This window comes from Mandrillus leucophaeus, unplaced genomic scaffold (genome assembly GCF_000951045.1).
Source record: "Mandrillus leucophaeus isolate KB7577 unplaced genomic scaffold, Mleu.le_1.0 Scaffold248, whole genome shotgun sequence".
Classification (NCBI taxonomy): Eukaryota; Metazoa; Chordata; class Mammalia; order Primates; family Cercopithecidae; genus Mandrillus; species Mandrillus leucophaeus.
The window spans coordinates 3,258,681-3,270,742 of NW_012102565.1; positions in this window are offsets into that span (position 1 = coordinate 3,258,681).

Genomic DNA, 12,062 nt, shown 5'->3' on the forward strand with positions numbered 1-12,062 from the left:
CCCTGCCCCAAGGTTACACAGCTAGTGTATGGCCTCCTCCAACCGGAGAGAAGGCCTGTGTGGGGTCCTTCTTGGTGCTGCACATGTCCACACCAGCCTGCCTTCTGAATGGGCACCTGCAGGGAGGGGTGTGGATATCGTAATATGAAATGTCTTACTGGCCAATTCCCAGATATTCCCTGGTCAAGGCCTCTTGCCTGATGGAACGGATTATCTGAGGTCAAGGAGTCACATTTGCAGCCTCAGGAAGGTGATTCTTCCTTGGCAGGCTTGTTTCCAAGCACTCTGTGTGATTCTTATGATGTCTGAGGCTGGAGACACCAGGCCAGCAGAGGTTCCCAAAGTCGAGCAAGCACTGGAGTCCCCCATGGGCTTGCTAGGACTCACACTGCAGGGTCCACCCAGGGTTGACAACTCCGTAGGTATAGGCCCAGCTGACAACGTGCATTTCTAACAGTTCCCAGTTGATGCTGTGCTGCTGGTCCAGGGACACTGTGACACCGGCTTCTTGGAAGAATGGCCTCCTCACATCTCAAGTACTCACAGTCTCTTGGCATAACATTCATGTTTCATTCTACTGGACCGGCACACCAAGAGGACAACAGACTTACTGTGAGAAAGACATGTGATACATTGTCATGGGTAATATTTGTTTGCTCTGGGTATCGGTAAACAGGAATGGGATCCTATGTGATTCACTGTGCACCAGGCTGGCCCCCTCCCCATCACCCATGGGCCTGTACCACCTCTGAGTATGAGAATGTAATTGAGAAACACTGACCTATGAATAAAAATCACAAGTCTATCTCCTGACCTTGACCTCACCTCCATCCTCCCTCACCCTTTCCACACAGCGGCATCGCCTGGTCTGACTACAGCACAGTAGCCTAGTAGCAGGCATGGATCCATGCCCTTGCTCTGGGGAATGCCTTCCTTCCTCCCAGCCCGAACCTCGTCCCTTCCAGCCCATTGGTCAGCAGCCAGCGGCTTCAGAACATTGCGTACCGAGTCCCAGGAGAGCTCTGACCGCCCGCCGGTGCTTCCTACTGTTTACATGGCTCTGTCCCTCATGGGGCTGTGTGTTCTTGAAAATAGTAACTGGGTCATATTCTCTAAAACTTTAGCACAAAAACAATGGTAGTAGACTTTCTATAAACATGCATTGAATTAATGTTTTTCATGTTTCTAATTTTTAAAAAATAACACACATGTGACTGCTTTAAACATTTAAGGCTTCTTTCCTAACCAATTGGCGTACATGTTCTGCCAGCAGATAAGGAACCATGGAAGGCACTTTGTTCTTATTTGTGCTGTGTTTATCAGGGAGCTGAAAGACACACTCCATGTCTGATCTTAGAAACGTCTGTTTCTGAAATGTGTGCAGAGGCCCTTCCCTTTGCAAGGAAGCATCTCTCCTTTTTTCCTCTTTCAAAGATAACATAACTAGCCGAGTGGTTATTAATTATGACAGTTCATGTTGCCCTGTTTTGACTAGTGATTTATATTTTACAAAATGTATTTATATTAACTGCTGCATTTTAACTTTAGAGTAGTGCAGCCAGATACCTATTAACAGTATGTTTATTTTACAGATTAGAAAACTGAAACTAAGTCAAGTGGCTGCCAAAAGAAAAAGAAAAAGAAACGTGGTTTCCAACTGAGGTCTGTAATTCCGAAGTCAAGATTTTATTTTAATCTAACTCAATTAGAGCAAACAGCCAGTTGTCTTCTATTTCTAGAAGAATATGCTAGAAGGTATAAACTAGTATAACTCTCTTAAAACAACTTCTGCAACCAGGGTATTTAGATAAAGCCCTTGGGAACAAGGGGGCCTCAAGAGGCACTCAAGTCTGTGATTCTGAAATAGGAGGGAATTTGTGGGGTAGTCACAGAAGTCAAAAAGCCGCTCCCCTAAAATCGAAATGACACCCTTTCTATCAAACCTGTCAGAAGATAATAACAATTTTCTCATGTTTCTGTATGTCTTCCCTAGCCCCTGTTAAGTGTATTTTTTCACTCCTGTATCTCCATTGCCTTAGATGATTAGAGACATAAGAAGTACTCAATAAGTGTTTGTTTCATGAATAAATAAAATTCAAACTATCCTATTGAATGGGTCTTCTAGTATAGACCATAGTCCTTTTTCCTGATATATTCAGTGAGTTGTTTGCCCATTTTAGTGGACACTTTAATGGCATGTAAGTCTCAGTTAATCAACACAATTCTTTCCGTAGATGCCTGTGTAACCACAAGCTATGGAGAGAATGAATGGAATATATCTGTGTACGGGTGGAAGAGTCTACCAGTCCTGGCTGGCCCCCATCTCTCAGGTTTTATCTACAGCTGTCATCAGCAGGATCTTCATGGGAACCATGACGAAGTCCAGCTATCCTGGTGCCTGTGAGAATGCTGGTGCCTTTTCAACCCTACAGCTAAAAGTGTTTCAGTAGCAGAATGGGATTCAAGAGGGTGAATCAGAAGTGAAGCCCTTCTGTGGATGGCCTCTGGAACCACACCTAGAACTGACTAACGACCAGGACATGGTCCTTTGTGGCACAACTCTATCATTTTTCCAAACTTTGCCTAGTCTTGGAGCATCGCCCCTCAACCTGACAGCCAACTTCATTTAAAGACATAACCCTTGGCTGGGTGAGGTGGCTCACGCCTGTGATCCCAGCACTTTGGGAGGCTGAGGCCGGTGATTACCTGAGGGCAGGAGTTTGAGACCAGCCTGGCCAACATGGTATAACCCCGTCTCTACTAAAAATACAAAAATTAGCCAGCATGGTGGTGCGTGCCTGTAATCCGAGCTACTCAGGAGGTTGAAGCAGGAGAATTGCTTGAGCCTGAGAGGCCGAGGTTGCAGTGAGCCGAGATCGTGCCACTGCACTCCAGTGTGGTCAACAGAGTAAGACTCTGTCTCCAAAAGAAAAAAAAAAAAAAAAAAAGACATAACCCCATAACCCTTACCTCTGCTGAGCATTATGGTCTGAGTTCTGAACCACTTATTGAAACCTACACCTCATCCTATACTTCAATTTGTACCTACTTCTCCTGACTTCTAATCTGGAAAACTTATTTCTATCTAGTCCTGGCTCTGCACAATTTCCCTGAATGCAACTGTAGCTTTTTCCTTGAATGTCATTCCATGGTTTCAGCCTTCCTGAGAAATCAACCCAGCCCATCTTGGCTTCTCGGACCTCCTAAGATATGTTCCCACCAGACACTGCCTCATCTTACAAGCATGGCCTGAGAGATGAGTAGCATGGAATGGGTCATTTTGAAAAAGACAGAAAGAAAATGGTGATATATCTCCTGAAACTCTAAGATGAAGTTATTCGATGATCTTTGAGGGAAGAAAAAATAGGCAAGGAAGGATAGAAAGATTTTGAGCCAGATGCTGACACCAAGAAATATTAAGGAAGCGTGCCCTCAAAGTCAGGGGATGCCTTTCCTCTCCACTTGCTGTGGTCTGCACTCCTCTCTGTTATGACATCCATTGATAACTCTATACTGTAATTATCTACTTATTGATTGGCATTCCTCATTAGGCCATGAGTTTTTAGAGTCAGAGTCCATGTCTTAATTGTTTTTGTATGTATGATAATTCTAGCAGTGCCTGGCACCTAGCAAATTCTCAGAATAGTGACTGAATGAAGAAAAAGAAGAGCAATAAAATAAGAGTGAGTGGTTCATCAAATGCTATAGAGCTGACTATCATGAGCATACTTCAATGGGGACCACTTTTCACATGGCTTAGTTTCTCACATCATTACTTACATCTTTCTCTCCAATAAAAATCAATTATTTTCCAAGTAGAAAACATGAGCTATCAGAGCTATGGAGCATCTATACTAATTCTCTCTTTCTGTGAGTGAGTCTTCGCAGAAAGAGACTGAAGCTGACAGCCGCTCTGAAGCTATTTGGAGCTCTCTTGCCTCCCAATCAATCTCACGGGTGCTGCAACGCTGTTCAAACCCTGAGAGGAAATCAAAGAGCATCCTCCTTCTTGCAACAGGGCCTTACTCTTTAAGTCTGACCCTGTGTTCATTCCATTCACATAAATTTAGCAATAAAATATCATGCACAGAATGTAGTATAGATGGTTTGTTGGGCTTCACAAAACATTGATTGATTGGTTTAAAATAAGTTAGTTCTGAGAAAGACTTATTTGTGTTTTCTCTGAGCCCTTGCACTCCCCATCTCTCTGCAATCTGCTGGTATTGATAAAGTCCTCTGTGGGGCCATATATTGTTTCTGGACATTCGTTATGTTTCCTTCTCTTGCTAAAATCTCAGCATGACTTTTTAAAAATTTTGGACTTCTCAAGCTTTTGTAGTCATCCTGGGTCTGCTTTGTTGTAAATCCAGAAACTCAGTAATCTCGCAGCTGTGATTTACGCAGGCCAGGGCCTGCTGCCACATGATTTCCATGCTGAGACATTTAGGGACATTGTTTAATTAACACACAACTTTTTTCATTACATCACACTAGGGAATTTTTGAAAACTTGTATCTCCTCTCAGTTCTGCCCTTCTGCTGCCCAGGGAGTAAATACTTCAAAATTCATTTTTCAGTAATTATAAATGGCATGTATATTTTTATATATTTTCCATAATGTATATATTTTTATAATATAATGTATATGCACTTATAAATGTGTTGTAATGTAAACATATATAGTTATATATGTATATGTTTTATAATACATTGATATATACTTTTATCTACTAGAATTATATAGGTGCATAATTATACATACAAATAGTTTATATATACATATATATTATATATAATAAATAAGGAATATATACGTAATACATAGACATTTACATATGTTGTATACAGTCGTGCACCACTGACATGTTTTGGTGGTCTCATAGGATTATACTATCATATTCTTACTGTACCTGCACTATGCTTAGATATGCAAACACCTACCATTCTGTTACAGTTGTTGACAGTATTCAGTAGAGTAACATGCTGTGCAGGTTTGTAGCCGAAGAGCAATATCCTAGGTGTGTAGTAGGCTATACATCTGGGTTTGTGGAAGCACGCTGTATGATGTTGGCATGATGATGAAATCACCAACACATTTCTCAGAAGGCATCTCCACTGTTAAGCAACAAATTACTATATATCATGTTCTTTAAATTTGAAGAAGAGAGTTTATCTTGAAAAATTGGAAGAAAAAGTATTTCAAAAAGTTTTCAAGTTGGTTAAAATCTTTGTAGGTACCATAGAATGACATCATTTCAGCAATATTTCATTTGATAATTAAACTCATAGCAAAATATATCTGTTCCTGAATTTGCACCATTTGCATCTTTCTCCTCTGTATGAAGACATGTATATATTAATAACTCAGTAAAATTGACATTACTTCTGGAAAATTGATTTTTTAAATTAAGAACAATTTTCATCATCCTCAAATTAAAGCATATATATCTGTTTCTTTTTAGGTCTACCTATTTTCAATAAAATGTTGTTTGCATAAATTGAATCATAGTATGTTTATCTCTTTGTTCTTAACCTTTGCCTTTTAATTTTTTATTCACTAAGTTTTGCTCAATTTTATGTAGCACTAGAGGTGTCTTCACACAAAATTGGCTACCCTGCTGAAACTGCCTTTTCATCTACATTGACCTAACCTCTCCAGTGGGCATTCCTGAACCACAGCACAACCATATTTTGATCACTCAGTGAGGTTTCTGCAAGCCTGTGTTTCACCCTTGTTAAAAGATAAATGGACAGAACTATCTCCAGGTGGACTATCACTCAAAGGATGGGCCACTGAAATATGCATCAATTTGGACAGACCTCTAGATATCACTTTGAGTTTTATAAAAAGGCATTCTCAAAAGAATACATATTGTATCATTCAATTTACATAACTCTCTCCAAATAATGGGAACCCCTGGCTAGCGGTTGCCAGACATTAAGGTTTGGGAGTCTCCATAAGGGTAATCGGAGAAAGTCTTGCAGTGTTGTAGCAGGTGCGCATCTTGATTTTGGTGGTAGTTACACAAAACTACCAATGTTTTAAAATTGCATAGAACCCCCCCACACACACAGACACACACACACCACACAGAAGTTTCATGTAACAGTTACATTCTAATTTGGCAGCTCTTCAAATAGGTCTTAATCTCCTGGAGGTGAGAAGACTAATCTTGCTCTCTCTACAGTGACTTAGAATTTTATACTCAACAAGAAAATGAAAATATGACATTCGTTTGTCAATGTTGCTCAGTCTAATGAGGTTTAAATGCTTGATAAGTTAGATAAATATGTCTGTATTTGTTGATAAGTAATAGAAAGGTAGAATATGATTAATTCATTCCTTCTTTAAGCAAATAATAATAGAATGTCTTTAAGTGTCAGGTACTGCTCTAAGGTACTGTTCATTTCTAGGAATACAGCAATGAACCACACAACCAAGGCCTGAGCTTCTTGAATTCTGCCCTTCTAGGATCAAGGTGGTAGACAAAAGGTAATAAGCCCAGAAATAAAAGTATTTTACATTTTAACTTGCCTAGACTTTGAAGACAGACTTGACAGGATTATAGATGGCTTAGATCCAGGAGTTAAAGAAAAAATAGTCAAAGATGTCTTTCTGCTTCCAGCTTGAAGAATAGTGGTGATATTTCCCAAAAAGTAGGAATTTATTTAAGAAGGAATAATAACAAGAGGTTCATTGTGGGCACTTGGACTGACCATTTAATAATTCAAAGATAGATACATAAATGATGATAGTTTGAAAGCCATAGATCATTTACATAATCTTCCTAATCATAGTAATGAAGTCCATCATTGGTACTACATTTTTTTTTTCATGTGTTCAGTCAATATTTACTGCTCTCAGCCTACTGCTGGGGCCAAAGAGGAAGCATTACAGTGCTGGGTAAAGCCCAGGGCAGTTTTCAAAGTGAATTCACAAATATTCATCCCATGTCTTCCTCTTGGCTGTCCTGGGAGGTAGGCAGTAGTATCTACACTTTCTAGTTGAGAAAACGAAGCCTCAAGAGTTTGGTTGCTGACTTTTATGTAATCAGTAAATACATATTGTACTTTTAGTAGGGACAGGGTCTCACCATGTTGCCCAGGCAGGTTTCAAACTCCTGACCTCAAGTGATCCACCCACTTCGGCTTCCCAAAGTGCTGGGAATACAGGTGTGAGCCACCGCACCCAGCATTAGTAAGTACGTGTTAAAACTAAGTACAAACTTCATTGCCTGTGCCTCTCCAAGACTAATTCATGCAACAACTTGCCATGTGGTCAGGGCATCTTTCACCATCCTGAGTCTTTGGGCTTGGCCACTCAGATGTATCTCTTTGGGCTACATGGACTCACAAGTCAGGGAATGTGGAGTTAATTACAAAACCATTCTGGGGAATTCTGACCTAGGTGGTAATATGATCAGATAATGGAAATAAATGTTTATAAACCATAAAGTGCCATAAAAATATAAAGGGGATGATTATTCCAGGTTTCCAACAAGGGACAGAAATATTCTTTGAGAAGAAACTTAATATTCTCACACTGTCAACATGATCTTTCCTTTCAAATGAAAAAGATTTTATTTTCTTCTTTTCATGGGATAAGTACATGACCTTTACAAAACAACTCTGAAGCATTTCAGTTGTACAATCATAAATTGTGCACAGGAAAGATTTGGTCACACTCTCTGCTGATGCTGTGAGCTGATGATGCCAGAGGAAGACTTATGATAAACTAACACACCCATGCCAGGCCACCCTACATAAGTTTCTGAAAGTTCAGAGAATTCTTAGGAAGTCACCAAAAAGTCCCCTTGGGAATCCATGTCCTTTCAATAAAGCTCTTTCCAAGAACAAATGCTCTCAGCTAACTGGAATCCTACCAGGACTCACTTCAGATCGTGAGTGTTTCTGTAGTACCTCCCTTAAGTTGATACTGCTGAATGCGGTGTCAGAATCCTTTTATCTCGGAGTTCCAAAAGATCCAGCAGAAGGCACACGTTTCTTCTCTTAGACCGCATCCCAGCCAGTGGGTCACTTGCACAAGTGGCAAGCATAATGATAACTAGGTGTTCTGCTTCGCTGGATGCTTAGAACTTGAAGCCTTTAGAAAATGCTTCTCCTACCCATGTTGTCTCCCTGGGCTCCCTTTTAGTTTTGTAATCCCTGGCACATGTGTGTTAGTCACAATGCCTGCCAGATCATTCATGCTGAGGAAAATAAGAAAAATGGAAGGTTGGCCACCCAGGCGTGAGGGTTTTCTAAGCCGCCGATATATTGTGATGGTCCCAAGTCAGAGTGAACTTAGCAAGTGGCTTCTTCAGGCCGCCGGGATCTCTGAAGGAGCCCGCTTCTTCAACTACAAAATGAAGACAATGCTATTTACTTTATGAGTTTTCTGTGAACATTAAGTAAGGCAAAGCATATATAGAAATCAGCACAGTGACTGGCACAGAGTAGGCACCATGTAAGTAATAGAGATCGTTGTGTGTTACTGCCATTCATGATTATAATTACTATCTTCTGGGAAGCCCAAATTTTGGTATTCCCCTTTATCTAGTTTCAACTATACCAAGCATTATACGTGAAATGGATCTTTGCATGAAAAAAAAAGTAGAAATGGAAACTAGATAGAACCAAAATGTAATCTTTAGGAAAAGTTCCTACAAACCAGGCAAGTGGGCCTCATGCCAATTTTCTGGTTATTTATAAGCCACATTCTTCCTTCTCTCACAAACTCCAGAGATTTCTCATTTGGAAACAGAGTTGCTGGAGGATTCTTAATTCCACAGGAAAATACCTTGATTCTAAACAACTTGCAATACTTTTTTTGTGTGTGTGAGAAAATGAAAAACATTCAAAAAACTAAAAAAACAACTAAAAAGAAAATTAATACAATCTTTTAGAAAATCAGTGCAAATGAAGTGTATCTACTATATGAAACTTGTATGCATGAAATGATAAAAATCTCTCTGGTTTTAATGATCTAAAGAAAATGGTGTATCTTTTTTCAACCTGAGAACATACTTGAATCGGACAGTGAACAACAATCATATGATATCTTAAAAATATACCAACATTCTTAGTGCAATCTACATTCATAAACATCTATTTTGAATCGTAACCAAGAAATATCCAGAATCACTGACTTTTTTCCTATGTCCTCATAATTAGATTTTATGTAAGTTGAAAATCAACATGGGACATTTTCGTAGCGGAGATACCATATTCTGTATTTCTAGAGTCTTGTTTGTTTGTTTGTTGTTTTAAAAGAAGTGGTTTTTTTTGTAATTCAAATCCATTTATGTTTCAAAAGAAATCCAATCCATATGTTTTTTGTTTATTTACACTTAGTGTAATTCATCAAAGAGCTATTTAATAAGCTATTTAATGTCCAAAGAGTCTTCGTCACAAGTTTTTTTTTTAAGTCTTTCATCTTGTGTACCAGGAAGCTTTGCTTTTCTTTGAAACAAGGTTCTAAGAAAAACCTTCTGGAAAAATATGACCTTCCACTCATATTCTAAAATGTTACTAGGCCTGCAAATTAGGCTAACAGAAGGGTAGACTTGAGCAATGCTTTAGTGAATTTAACAAGTTCTAAAACAAGGGTCAATTCAGTCCCCCTAAATCTATAATTAATAGTTGGATAGTGGCATTTCGGAGGGGGTCAAAAAGGTTAAGGCCCTCTGCTTTTACTCTACAATCTCTCAAAAATGTCAAGAAAACACTGTGTGTTAGACATTATCCAATAGAGGCAAAAAATCACTTTGATTTATTTTCACCATGCAATATTATCGAAATTCATCATCTCCAATTGCTGGAAAAATTGTTCTCTCTCTCTCTCTCTGTGTGTGTGTGTGTGTGTGTGTGTGTGTGTGTGTCTTTGCCTGTATCTGTGAACGTGTGTGTATCTGTGTGATGTGTATCTCCATTTGTGTATATTGTGTGAATATCTGCATGTGTATGCATTGCAGTGTTATTTTCTATAATATACTAGCTTTAGATAAGATACAGGAAGGAATTTCCTGAAAACAAACCCCAAACTCAATGTTTTTGTAAGCTCTTGTCAATAGCTCCAGTAGGAGCTTAACTGAAGCCTTGTGTTCCAAGCCTTTAGGTTCATGGCCTCCTCTGGCCAGGACTTATTTCTTCTGGTGAACACGGAAACCTGCCATGGAGGAGAAATCTTCTGACCGACCCTAGACAAATCCTCGAAGTAACAATTCCAAATATTACCATTGAGATAAAGTGTTTGTTGTATTGCACTGCCTGTGTTTTAGAGAAGAGACATTTTTCAAAGGCACCATATAAAGCTCCATTGGGAATTTCTCTAAGCACAACATGAGATGATCCGGAAGGTCCTGGGGCAACTGCCAAGTGGGGCTTACATGCAGTACATGCTCCTGCTTTTACGCATTTATTTTCTTCTTTTATTAATTCAATAAACATTCATCTAGAGTCTAGTTAGTTAACCAGGTAGCTATATATATAAAAAGAAAATGACCTCATTTGTTTTCTGTTGTTAAAGAGGTGTTTATGTATATAACAGGTACTTTTCTGAACAGGAAATTGTCATATCTATCAATGCAGAAAGTGCTGGGTGATTTCAGGCTTGTTATCTTGTTTTGTTTTGATAACGACCCTTTGAAGCAAGGCTGGAACCTGAGGTTCAGCCAGATTAAATAACTTTCCCCAAATCATAGAGATATTTCTAAGAAAAGCTGGAAATAAAACCCAGATCTTTATGATGACACAATTCACTCTGTGTTATCTCACTATTGCAAATTCCATGAGATTTCAGAGCAGGAAAAGATTGCTTGGGATTTAGAATGTCATAAATTTGAGCTCTCAGCTCCAAAACCCATGTAGTCAATAAAAGAGTTACTGCAGCACATTAAAGATCTCCCTTGAGCCAAGGGTACTGGGGCCTTTTGATCCTGCTTACCTTTCATGCTGGAGACAATTATGGTGATTTGGGGTGGGATCACGGGTTTGCAGATATGCCTGGCCATTAGTAGGGAGGTACTCACCTGAACCAGTGAAGCCTGATTAATTGGAAACAAGAATAAATGAAATACAGTGAAATGGAACTAATGCTTGGCCAATTGTGATGGCTTCACAATTGGCTACTATGTGACTTGCAGTACTACATAAACTTTCTGAACCTCAAAGTCCTTATCTATAAAACAGAAAATAAATAGTACTCCACCTCACAGGGCCATTGCATGAATTGAGTGCATGGAACCTGCTGACCATTATCAACACCTATCCTCACTGGCCATCTTTCCTTTCTCTGACCAAGTCCTGAGTCCAGAGCCACTAAACTCTAACTTTTATCCCCTGAATGCCAGCCCCTCTGAGCTCTGACCTAACCAGGACTGAGAATAATGGCTTCCTTATCAGAGCATTGTACCTGAGATGAGAGTCTTTGACAGGGGGACTTGAGGATGACCAGCCCAGAAAAGCATATGGGTTTGCAAACCAATTGAACATATATTGCAGACAAGAATTAAGAAAAACTTGGGCCTTAAGGGAAAGGAGAACACTAAAGTTGCCAAAGGCAGGGTTAGATTATAAAAGCGAAATAATAGGTTTACTTATGGAACACGGGATACGGGTCTGGGAGTTGGGGTCATGGTTTGGGATAGTGTTCGAAACATGGTTTTATTTCATTGCTATGACCACTCTGGTGGTTCTGCCATACTCTGGGCATCATGTTAGGTGTATCTGCAGACTATCACAGACCTTCACAGGAACAAGTTGAGGGAGGAACTGAGACTTGGACAGGTGGTTTGCTCAGAGCCATGTGACCAAGGAAGGACTGAGATGTGAAGTCTCATGCACACGGCTTGGGCCCCATGTAATTTCCATTGAAATATGTGGCTCAAGGTAATTGAGTAGCTATGGAAATGGGTGTGAGTGAAGCACTGTCAGTTACTTTTCAAAAAAGACTGGCATCCCAAAACATGGGTTCCCTTTTTGAAGCTGTCTTCTGGGAACCCCCTTGCCTCCTGAGGGCCATGAGGAACTCCCTTTTTGACTCTCAGTCACTCTGGGCTCCAT